The sequence below is a fragment of the Accipiter gentilis genome, chromosome 2 (genome assembly GCF_929443795.1).
Source record: "Accipiter gentilis chromosome 2, bAccGen1.1, whole genome shotgun sequence".
NCBI classification, from domain to species: Eukaryota; Metazoa; Chordata; class Aves; order Accipitriformes; family Accipitridae; genus Astur; species Astur gentilis.
In genome coordinates this window covers 10,251,903-10,264,355 of record NC_064881.1, presented here as the reverse complement: position 1 = coordinate 10,264,355, position 12,453 = coordinate 10,251,903, and positions in this window count along the sequence as shown.

Here is a 12,453-nt window from a genome sequence, read left to right as displayed (position 1 = left end):
CCCCAAACCACCCCCAAGCCCAAAGGCCCATTTCCCAAAGGTTCTGGAAGCACAAACCGCACATGACACCTAATTAGCCTAATGAGTTCAAGCGCCCACCCAAAGAAGGGGCGAGGAGATTATAAAAGGGCACAAACTGAAGCTCCACGTGCGCACGCTCTCCAGAACTGGACCCTTAGGCTGGCTGGACCAACACTGGACCCAGGACTGGTGAAATCCTTCTCTTCTCTCTCTCTCTCTTTTTCTTCCGTAATCCCTACACCTCATCCCTTTAGACATTAACCCTTGACCAAGTCTGGGACTAGGAGTGGATCCAGCTGCCCCTAGTCTCCTCTCTGAGAGGGAGTCTAGAAAGCAAGGGGGTCCACTCTGAACCTCGTGACTCAACGGGTGGGCTCTCCTTATTGTCTTCCCAGAACTGATCCCCAAATAAGCAAGGCTTGTAGTATATGTTTGGTGATGTATGGTTAGGACAAGTTACACAGTTTGCTGATGTAGTTTCATGCCAATTCTTGTTGTGAGCAAATGAAAGTTGAGTTTTGTGAGTTAAAAGATCCCTTGTGTCATTTCATCTTAATCCTGACCTGGGAATTGGTGAACCTGAGTCATCATCCTGAGAAATTGGGATGTGACAGATGGCTTCTATGACTGGAGTGTTGGAATGGAAGGATACAGGCTCTTTAGGAAGGACAGGCAGGGGAGACGAGAAGGGGGTGTCACATCTATGTCACTGACCAGCTTGAGTGCAAGGAGCTCTGCCTGGGGATGGATGAGGAGCTGACTGAGAGCTTATAGGTCAGGATTAAAAGGAGTGCATAGACAGGTGACATTATAGTGGGGGTCTGCTACAGGCCACCTGATCAGAAAGACAGAGGGGATGAGGCCCTCTATGGACAGATAGGAGCAGCCTCATATTAACAAGCCCTCATCCTCCGTCCTCATGGACGACTTCAACCACCCGGATATCTGTTGGAGGGACAACACAGCAGGGTATAAGCAATCTAGGAGGTTCCTGGAATGCGTTGATGACAACTCCTTCTCCAAAGGATTGACAAACCAACGAGAAGAGGTGCTATGATGAATGTTGTTCTCACCAACAAGGAGGGACTGGTGCAGAAAGTGAAGCTCAAAGGCAGTCTTGGATGCAGTGACCATGAAATGGTGGAGTTCAAGATCCTTAGGGCAGTGAAGATGGCACACAGCAAGCTCACTAGCCTGGACTTCAGGAGAGCTGACTTTGGCCTTTTCAGGAATCTGCTTGGTAGAGTACCATGGGATAAAGCCCTGGAGGGAAGAAGGTCCCAAGAAACGTGGTTAATATTCAAGGATCACATCCTCCAATCTCAGGGGCAATGCATCCCAACAAAGAGGAAGTTGGGCAAAAATGCCAGGAGGCCTGCATGGATGAACAAGGAAATCCTGAGCAAAATCAAACACAAAAAGTAACCTACAGAGGGTAGAAGCAAGGACAGGTCACCTGGGAGGAATACAAAGAAATTGTCCAAGCAGACAGGGATCAGGTTAGGAAAGCTAAAGATCTGAAAGAATTAAATCTGGCCAGGGACACCAAGGGCAACAAGAAAAGCTTCTCTAGGTATGTCAGTGATAAAAGGAAGACTAGGGAAAATGTGGGCCCTCTCCAGAAGAGAACACAAGACCTGATTGCCCAGGACATAGAGAAGGCTGAGGTACTCAACAACTTTTTTGCCTCAGTCTATACCAGCAAGTGCTCCAGCCACACCACCCAAGTTGAAGAAGGCAAAGACAGGGACTGGGAGAATGAAGAACTCCCCACCATAGGAGAAGATCAGATTTGAGACCATCTAAGGAACCTGAAGGTGCACAAGGCCATGGGACCTGATGAGATGCATCCACGGACCCCGAGGGAACTGGCAGATGACCTGGCTAAGCCACTATCTATCATATTTGAGAAGTCATGGCTGTCCATGAAGTTCCCACTGACTGGAAAAGGGGAAACATAATCCCCGTTTTTTAAAAAGGGTAAAAAAGGAAGACCTGGGGAACTAAAGGTCAGTCAGTCTCACCTCTGTGCCCGACAAGATCATGGAGCAGATCCTCCTGGAAGCTATGCTAGAGCATACGGAAAATAAGGACATGATTGTGACAACCAACATGGCTTCACTAAGGGCAAATTGTGCCTGACAAATTTGGTGGCTTTTTACCATGGTGTTACAGCATTGGTGGATAAGGGAAGAGCAACTGACATCATCTACCTGGACTTGTGCAAAGCATTTGACACTGTCCTGCGTGACATCTTCGTCTCTAAATTGGAGAGATGTGGATCTGATGGATGGACCACTCGGTGGATAAGAAATTGGCTAGGTGGTCACACGAAAGAATTGCGGTCAATGGCTCAATGTCCAAGTGGAGACCAGTGACAAGTGGCTTTCCTCAGGGGTCGGTATTGAGACCAGTGCTGTTTAACAGTTTTGTTGGTGACATGGACAGTGGGATTGAGTGCACCTTCAGCAAGTTTGCCAACAACACCAAGCTGTGTGGTGTAGTTGACGTGCTGGAGGGAAGGGATGCCATCCAGAGAGACCTTGACGAGCTTGAGAGGTGGGTCCGTGCCAACCTCATGAAGTTCAACAAGGCCAAGTACAAGGTCCTGCACTTAGATCAGGGTGATCCCAAGCACAGATACAGGCTGGGTGATATGTGGATTGAGGGTAGGCCTGAGGAGAAGGACTTTGGGTATTGGTTGACGAGAAGCTCAACATGACCCAGCAATGTGTGCTCACAGCCCAGAAAGCCAACCATATCCTGGGCTGCATCAAAAGAAGCGTGACCGGCAGGTCAAGGGAAGTGATTCTGCCCCTCTACTCTGCTTTCATAAGACCCCTCTGGAGTACTATGTTCAGCTCTGTGGCCCCCAGCATAAGAAGGACATGGACCTATGAGAGTGAGTCCAGAGGAGGGCCACGAAGATGATCAGAGGGCTGGAGCACCTCTCCTATGAACACAAGCAGAGAGAGATGGGGTTGTTCAGCCTGGAGAAGAGAAGGCTCCGGGAAGACCTTAAAGCAGCCTTCCAGTACCTAAAGGAGGACCTACAAGAAAGCCAGAGAGGGACTTTTTACAAGGGCATGTAGTGATAGGATAAGGGGTAAGGGCTTTAAACTGATAGAGGGGAGAATTAGATTAGATGTAAGGTAGAAGTTCTTCACTGTGAGGGTGGTGAGGCACTGGAACAGGTTGCCCAGAGAAGTTGTGGATGCCCCATCCCTGGAAGTGTTCCAGGCCAGGTTGGATGGGGCTTTGAGCAACCTGGTCTAAGGCAAGGTGTCCCTGTCCATGGCAGGAGGGTTGGAACTAGATAATCTTTAAGGTGTCTTCCAACCCAAACCATTGTATGAGTCGAGGGAAGTTAGGATTGGAAATTAGGAAAAAGTTCTTCACTGAGAGGGTGGTTAAGCACTGGAACAAACTCCCCAGGGAAGTGGTCATGGCTCCAAGCCTGTTGATGTTCAAGAAGCATTTGGACAACACTCTTAGATATATGGCTTAACTTTTAGGTTGCCCTGTGTGGAGTCAGGAGTTGGACTAGACAATATTTGTGGGTCTCTTCCAACTCAGGATATTCTACTATTTGTTGAAGCTGGTGAATGGGAAATGTCAACACACATTTATCAAAGGTAAATCATGTCTGACTGACCTGATCACCTTCTACAACAAAATAACATTTCTGTTGACATGGGGATAGCTGTGGATATTGTTTACCTGGAATTCAGCAAAGCATTTGACACTTTCCCACAGCCTTCTCCTAAACAAACTGGCAAGATACAAATTGGATGGATGATCTGCGGGATGCACAAAAAATTGGCTAACGGGCTGCACTCACAGGGTGGTGATCAATGGTTTTTACTCAGACTATCAGCCTGTCACAAGTGGGGTCTTCTGGGCCCCATGCTGTTCTGGATGATAATGAAAGCACCCTCACCAAGTTTGCTGATGACACTAAACTGGGTAGTGAGGTGGACATGTCAGAAGGGAGAGCCACCTTGCAGAGAGACCTGAACAGGCTGGAAGAGTGGGCTAGCAAGAACAGCATGAAGTTGAAGAAAGACAAATGCAAAGTCCTGCACCTGGGTTGGAATAACCCCAAAAAAACACTACAGGCTAGGATCTGTGTGGCGGGGGAGCAGCCTTGCTGATAGAGACCTGGGGGTCCTGGTGGACAGCAAGCTGCACATAAGTCAGCAGTGCACCACTGCAGCAACAAAGACAAATCAGATCCTGGGCTACATCTGCAGGGGCATTACTAACAGAGATAAACATGTGAGCATTCCACTCTACTCAGTGGTTGTCATGCTGCACCTGGAGTACTGTGTCCATTTCTGGTCCCTGCAATTCAAGAAAGACTCAGAAAGACTGGAGAGGGCCCAAAGGAGGAACACGATGATGATCAACGGGGTAGAGAGCCTGCCCTACAAGGAAAGACTGAAGGAGACAGGTGTCTTCTCCCTGGAGAAGAGAAAGCGCAGAGTGAGTCTCATAGCAGTATTCCAGTACTTAAACTGCAGCTACAAAGAGGAAGGAGGGTCTCTCTTCACAGGCAGTTGCATGGAGAAGACAAGGGGCAATGGGTACAAGTTGAACCAGGAGAGGTTCCATCTCGACGTAAGAAAGAATTTTTTTACAATAAGAACCGCCATTCACTGGAACAACCTCCCCAAGGATGTGGTAGAATCCCCATCACTGGAGGTTTCAAGATGTGATTGGACAGGGTGCTAGATAATCTCATCTAGGGTCCCTTTCCCATGAAAAATTGGACCAGATAATTTTTGATGTCCCTTCCAACCTGGGCTGTTCTATGATCCTATGAGTCTATGAACTGAAAGCCTTCAGAAACTAGTACTAGTTACTCCCAGTTGTATGCTGGAATTTTCTGCAATCGGGTCTTGTTTTTTAAAAAAAATGTATATTAGTTTTATACATTTTCAGTGGTGTAGAGCATAATTCTGTTTTACAACAACTGAAAGGTTTTGGTTTTATTTTCTAGTCTTTTATTATAATACCACCAATTTGAACAAAAGATGGGCTGGCATAAGTCTACATGTTATTCAAAAGACATCCATGTTTTTAAAACCAGTATTTAAGTTCTTGCAGACAATCTAACATAAGACATTAGGGAATAATGCCTATAGATATGAAAGGACCTTAAATATTTACTTATCCTTATTTAAAGGATTTTCTAAAGCCATTGATTTCAACTGGTAGTGTACTACAATTGACCAAAAAAAAAAAAAAATTGCTTGCGCACAGCTAACTTTCTGCTTGACTAAAGTTTGAATTGACCTATTTTGTCATTAAACTTTACTGTGTATGCTAGAATTGGAAATCCTGTGACCTTTCCTCCAATGCGTAGTGTCTATGCAAACAGGCATTTGTATGAATACTTTTCTTTTTTAGATCTCTCTGGGAAAAAATACTATTTAAACACCGAATGAGAGAAATCCAAAGGAACAAGTGAGAATACTTAAAATGCTTAATGTTATACATAAGCTTAAATACCACTCTTTTCTTGCTTCTGAGAAGTTAAATGTTAATAAGCAGGAAGGGGCAGATGTCCTTATAATGTTGGGTTCCCAGAATTTAACTTATAGTTTGCTTATTTAATCAATTTTTAGATGAGAAAATGAGGTTAGAGTACACAGAGCATTGCTTAGTCGGCACAACTTTATGAATTGTTTCTAAATATTGTTTGCATAATGTTATTGCTTACAAATTGTTCATAAACAGATCTTCAATCTCTGTTTTATCCAGTAATATAATCCCTTGAAATTAAATAATATCATTTACTATGAAGCATAAGTGTGAAATAACTAAACATTGGAGATGAACCTTTTAGGTTTTTAAAAGATCTTTTCAATTGCTACCTTATAACAACAAAGAAGAGAAATAAAATCGAGTGGAAAAATAAATCAAACTGATTTATTTCTGTATGAGACTGTCTACACCTTGGGCAATTAGTCACTCAGTAGGAGAAGCTGAACATTGAGCAGGGAACTGAGTAATGGATTGAGACAAAACAGAATGTCTCCAGGAAACTATTAGTTCAACATATTGGCTTTTATTGTTTAAAAAAAAAAAAAAAAAAAAAAAGCACGATTCCAATTGCTAGTCAATTGCAATAGCTAGTTACTATGTAAGATTCAAAATGTGCTCTGAAGATATTTAATTCTCTCTCAAAGTCTGTATTTTCTTTCTTGATTATTAATTCCATATATCACTTCCTTTATTAGTGGTAACTTAGAACAGGAAACCCCTCAACCACTTGGCCAGTAATATTCACTATTCACATGTAGAATATTCAATATTCACATGTAGACACACAGTCCTTGATCAAAATGGCTACTATAAGATTCACTTTAAGAATCTTTTCTTAATTTCTCTCTTGGTTTCTTTTAAGTCAACAAACTTTAAATCTATCTTTTTCAAGTTGCTTTCACATTGAATAACATGATCAAATTCTGAATGGTTATTACATTCAGTGGCAAAGTATCTAAAGAATGATTCAAAATAAGCATTGAAAACCTTTTTAGTAAAGAACAAAAAATGAGATTTGAAGAAGAAGAATTCCAGACATCAGCTAAAACCTCTAATATTGTGTAAGGAATTGCAGTAAAAGAGGAATGCTGGGGTTAAAATCACATAAAATCCTGTCTTTTTGTCTTTTTCTATACAGGGAACTGTACAAGGCCTCTTTCTCTATTAGCTAAGTTCTTCTAGAAAAAAAAAAAAAAAAAAAAAGAAAACAAAACCAAATAATTCCTCTTCTCCATTGGAAACTATTAGGGGAATTTTAATTAAATTTTGAAAGTCCTTTTAGAGTGAATGAAGATACATTTATTGACAAATAAATTAGACCCCAAAAAGGAAAAAAATAATCATATCATATCATATCTAGTATTTAGTCACATAACATTCACCTTTTGCTAGGAGTTTTGTAAGTTTTGTAACCTTTTATAAGTTTATGGATTATCTAATGAGATTTTGATACGGTCTAACAGATTTGAACATATGAGGCTCTGAATCCTCTAATGTATTATGGCTATTTGATTTAATCTTCTGCATTATAAATCACACAGAACCTTATCCTGTAATTGCTACATGAAAAGTTCCTCATAAACAGTGGAAATATATGTGTACCTGAGAATATAACACCATGACAATAGCATTTACACTTATAAATAAGGGTATAATTTTACTGTCTTCGTTTCATGAAAGAATTGAAACATATCCTTTTCATTCTCTTTGCTGTTGAAATTGATGAGCAAGTTTCCACCTTTAGGTGTTTTTTGTAGACAATTTTGAAATTAAAGAAATGGTTTAAATACATGCAGCTGAGACTCAAGGAGGCTTTAAGAAATTAAACAGAACTTTTTTTTTTTAACCATAACTTTCAAATGCAATTTGAAAAGAGGTTATGTGCTGCTGTTGAATGAGGCAATGGGCAGATTCACTGGGTGTTAACAAGTAATAAAATTACTGACTTGTACAAACCTCTTTTTCAGGAAGAATTATGTAATTTTAACTTTTTCCCAGACATTTTCAGATTCCATCAATGTATTTTAGTTTTTATTAATAAGATATAGGAAAAAGTAACACAACATAAGAAAGGAGATTATCAATTCATATTATTCATGAGGTCAACTAGTTTCCAGATACTTGGTCACAATTTAATCCAATGGTTCAAACTAATTTTTTTTTTCTTTTTTTTTTCTTTTATATCACTGAAACAATAGTCTCTGGGCATCTATGCTACAGACTGTAGCTGGCAATCTTGTGTGGAATAATTTCCAATTCATATTTCCTGCTGTGAAGACATTTATCTCAACATATCTATGTACTGAAGCACAACAGGATGCTCATTTAAAATAATTTCAACAATACCTGTTCAAAAAGTCTGGACTCAAACCTAAAAGGAATTTCTAATGCCACTGGCCTTCACAGACCTTGAATTTACAACTAAGTGAAAATTTACAACCAAGTGAAATATGCATTAAAAGCATATTTCAGCTAACTGTGATGTAGCACCTCTGCAAATGAGGTGGCCTTCAGTGCAGCATATGGCAGAAGCCATACCAGTGGTATTTCCATAAAATTATATGTTATAGCAGTATGACTATGTGCAATGCTTAATTTAAGATATTAGCAAGCTATAGTATATCACCTGAAGATTTTAGATATAGGTTATGCTTCACAGTTAAAATTACTAACACTCAACAGACATCATTTTTCACTTAAAATTTATACTGGCATAATGATAAGCAAAACAAAACAGACTTAAAAAGTCAGGCCTACTTACCTTTCAATAATCAATATACAACTCAATAGAAATCATTACTCCAGTTCTTTCTGCTATCATAGTCACATATTATTTATGAAATATCCACTAGAAACAAAAGAATGTTAGCTAGTTAGTTAGACAACTATTTTATTATAATTTTGCTCAGTTTTTTACAAAATTTTGGGAAGTACTTGATTTTTTTCTGAGGCAGTAAATCTAGTAACTTACTTTTTAAAAAAAAAAAATTATTTTCTCCAGACATACTGACAAATAAAAACAACATTATTCCAACCCAGCTTTTTGTATATCTTAATATATAAACTTTGCAGCCTATTCTTTCTGTATTCTTTATTTAACTTTCCCTTAAACATCATTCCTTATTGACTTGGACTAGAGAGAGCAATGATCATTCCATTTATTGTCCCTGCTTCTGTAGTAGTTCGATTAACTGATAGCAGCGTTGAGTCTATACAGATGGTAAAGAATCCAAGTTTTTCATTCTGGATTGTAAGATGAAATGCTGTGCTCCTGCAGAATTTAGACACCTATTTATTAAAAGCATAGCTGTACTCCAGATATGCTTAGCATCTTAGTTATCTGTACCTGGACTAACTCAACAGTGCCTTCTCAAAATTCTTCCTTCTTGAAACATGTTACCTGCCTCTCTAGGTAGTCTACTCCATTAAAAAGTGACCTTTTTAGTGGTTTAGACCTCTTTTCAAATATGTTGTGGCATTTCAGTGATGTCTGAGACAAGTAAGTCCATGACTAAACTGCTGCTATAATAAACCCTTCCTTAAGAAAATGAAAAAAAGTATAACCTGAGTGTACTATGCTGGTTTCTGCAGTTTCATCCTGGTTTTGTAAGTCAGCAAATTGTGGAGGAATAGGACTTTAAAGGAACTTGTGAACCAACTTACTTATGCTATTATGGATAGCAATGTCATATGATTGGTTTGTAAAAATTTATTTTAAAAATACTTAACATTTTCCTGATGTCCAGAAAATCTTTGTCTGTGGCCAGTTTATACTCACCAGCTTCTATCCCACTTTAGTTCTTCACTGAAGGTGTTCTTCCCACTTCAGGAAAAGTGGATCCTTTCCCTCCTGCTATATTTATGGGCAAAAATAGTGTGCTGCATTGTCTCTAAACTTTCCTTAAAACTTGAACTGTCTTTACATCTTGATACTTTACCATCATTAGTTTTTGCATAATCCATGTACAGTTTTCTACTGTATTCATATGTTTGTTTTATTTACAGTACAGCTTTTCTTTCTGTGTTCTGATAATTGTTTTGACTAACACGAATCTGTCTGCACTCCTGTTACACAACAATGGTATTGCTTTTGTTTTGGTTTGTCTTACAAATATATTACAAATATTTCAGCTGGATGTTCTTGTCTTTCATCACCTGTCATCAGGTCACATTTCCTTACTCATTATTGTATTTGTTGTTGTCATTCATGATTCTGATAAAAGAGTTTACCAAATCTCTAAAATATTTTTAGTAGTATTCCCACTTCTCAAATGTACAAATCACAAGAATAATTTGAGTGCCCTTTTCTCAGTATGGTACAGCTTTTACACAATTGCTGTTAGTGCACTTGGATATTACAGAACATTTTTTTTTTTTTTTTCTCACATAAGGAAATGCAGTAGACTGGCAATAATGCACTATAAGAATTAAGTGAATATTTATGCAGTAGTTTAAGGTAGTTTTGAGCACCTGAACTTTGGATTTAGGTGCTGGAGAAAGTTATGAGGCACTTACACTTTCATGTTCTTATTAAAAAATACATTTTGCATAAATCAATGAGGCTACCTTTTTAAAATACTAAAATCTGTCAAATTATAATGGATTGGTTAAAATTTTTACAAATATAATATTACAAATACACAGTTCTGCAAGAAGTTACGATGATTATGATCAGGATAGTTTATTGCACTTCGATATTTGTATCTACAGTTCCAAAAAAGTGACCTCTTGTGCTGATTTTAGCTGGGATAGAGTTTTCCTCATAGTAGCTGGTATGAGGCTGTGTTTTGGATTTGTGCTGAAAACAGTGTTGACTGATAGTTCAGGGATGTTTTCGTTCCTGCTGAGCAGTGCTGACACAGCGTCAAGGCCTTTTCTGCTTCTCACCCCACCCCACCAGCGAGGAGGCTGGGGGGGCACAAGGGGTTGGGAGGGGACACAGCCGGGACAGCCGACCCCAACTGACCAAAGGGGTTTTCCAGACCATAGGACGTCATGCTCAGCGTATAAAGCTGCAGGAAGAAGAAGGAAGGGGGGACATTCGGAGTGATGGCGTTTGTCCTCCCAAGTCATTGTTAGGCGTGATGGAGCCCTGCTTTCCTGGAGATGGCTGAACACCAGCCAGCTGATGGGAAGTGGTGAATGAATTCCTTGTTTTGCTTTGCGTGTGTGCGTGGCTTTTGCTTTCCCTATTAAACTGTCTTTATCTCAACCCATGAGTTTTCTCACTTTTACTCTTCTGATTCTCTCCCCCATCCCACTGGGCTGTGTGGTTGCTTAGCTGCTGGCTGGGGTTAAGACATGTCACCTCTGCATCTTTTCCACCTGATTACTCATTACAATGTCCATACTTTTGTAAGTTGTTGCTACTTTTTTTTATTTTGGAAGCACAATTATGGGACTTGATTTATTGAAATGTGTTGTTTTCAAGGCTATTCTCTAGAGTTAATATATTGATTTGTGGGGCACTGGAATATTTACCAACCTGTAAGTGTTTTCACTTCTAAAATAAAAATTGGCAAAAGGACTTCAGGCTGAATAACATGATCTGATAATGTCATATGGAATCTTATGACAAACTCAATATTTTCTCCTGTGGTTCTGGCTGGAAAATTAAAATGGGGTTTTCCTTTATAGACTTCATTTTTTGCCAAAACACCTTCAAAAATATGTGTAAATTCTAGGGGCTTCTTGTCCCAGTATGTATGAAAGCTATACTCCTGTGCTAATTGTGATCATCAGATCAAATGGATTGAACTTGCTGAGTCACAAAATCAGTCACAGAATGGCTGACACTGGAAGGGACCTCTGCTCACGTGATCCAAACCCCCCACTCAAGCAGGACCACCTCGAGCTGGTTGCCCAGAACCATGTCCAGAGGGTGCTTAACTATCTCCAAGGAAGGAGACTCTATAACCTCTCTGGGCAACCTGTGCCAGTGCTTGGTCACCCTGACAGTAAAAGAGTTTGTGCCCATTGCTTCTGTTATGGATGCACACATAACCAAATCCAACAGGTGTTAAAACTCAGATTTATTCTTCAGTAAAAGTTAGTTAGAAGTCCGATAACATTTTATAAAACCACAGGCTCAATGATGTAAAGAGAATTAATACTACACAGCCAACCTAAGAAACCCCAAGATTTAAAGTGATGGCTCAAAATGCGCATATCACTCCCCTAAAAGCTGAGGGCTCTCTCCCTCCAGGAGTTACCTCGGGCGGTGCCCCGACCCAAGGGGGAGTCTCCGACTGCAGACCCGCTGCTCCGAGGAGGACTGCCAACGTGTCCTCCGGCGGGGATCCGTTTATACCCTTGTCAAATCTGACCTGTGGTCATTTAATTCGATTGGCTAGGAGGATCACCTCGGTGTACCTGGCACATCTCGATTGGCCAGTTCAAATTTCAACCTGCGGCCTCCAGGGTGTTCTTCCCCTTCTCCCTGCCTGGAGAAGTTTTGTTTCCTGGGGGAGGGGAGCGTACTGCCATACAATCCACCCTGTGACCACAGTCATGATTCGACTGGTTTCCTTGAAGTGGTGGTACAGTCACCTCTTGTCTCCAAAGTTAAAAAGGGGTGCAGTTTGGTGAATGTGATGCTCATTGTGGGCCATCATTCCCTTCTGGTCTAGAATTACAGGGGAATATCGCACACAGTAACATCCAGTGTACGGACAGGTTTTAAGGGAGTACACTTAATCGTTAGCACAGGCTTCAATACCAAGCGTTTGATAGAACTTATTGCAATATAGATTACAGTAATCATAACTACAAGCATTAATAAAGATTAGAGAAGGCTGGTTGCCCACCCTGTGAAAGAAAATACAAACATATCAAAACTTTTCCCAACCAGTTGGTGCAGAAGCAATTGCCTCTGAGTCTCTT